The following is a 631-nucleotide window of genomic DNA, read 5'->3' on the forward strand; positions in this document are numbered from 1 at the left end:
TTTTGGCAGAATTTTCCCACAGCAACTGAAACCTAAGACAGATGCTTTGGGACCTCAGAATTGTGTGCACAATAACTCCTGTTCATTCTAAATGACTTTGATCTCAGGTATTTTGTTATTGCAGCAGAATATGGACCTAGATGGAGTCTAAAGGTGGCGGTGGTGCTGGTTGGTGCACAATTTGTGTCCTCAGAGAGAAACCAGATCCCTCACAAGCTCTCTGCTACTTTCTTTCCAGTAAAGAAAGTGAGAAGCAGCCCTAAACCGGGCAGTAGTGACACGCATCTTTAATCCCAGCACTCGGGAGGCAGAAGCAGGCTGTCTCTGTGAGTTTGAGGCCAGCCTGGTCTATAAGAGCTAGTTCCAGGACAGGCTTCAGAGCAACACAGAGAAACCCTATCTCAAAAAACAAAAACAAAACAAACAAAAAAAGTGAGAAGCATCCCTTTGCTGTGTACTATGTACCTGAGGATGCTAATAACCACTGGGACTCTAGTTTAAAAAAATTTTTTTTGTTCTTTTTTGAAACAGGGTTTCTTTGTGTAACAGACCTGGCTGTCCTGGAACTCACTTGGTAGACCAGGCTGGCTTTAAACTCGCTAATCCACTTGCCTTGGTCTCCTAAGTGCTG

Source organism: Microtus ochrogaster, unplaced genomic scaffold (assembly GCF_000317375.1).
Source record: "Microtus ochrogaster isolate Prairie Vole_2 unplaced genomic scaffold, MicOch1.0 UNK4, whole genome shotgun sequence".
In the NCBI taxonomy this organism is placed as follows: Eukaryota; Metazoa; Chordata; class Mammalia; order Rodentia; family Cricetidae; genus Microtus; species Microtus ochrogaster.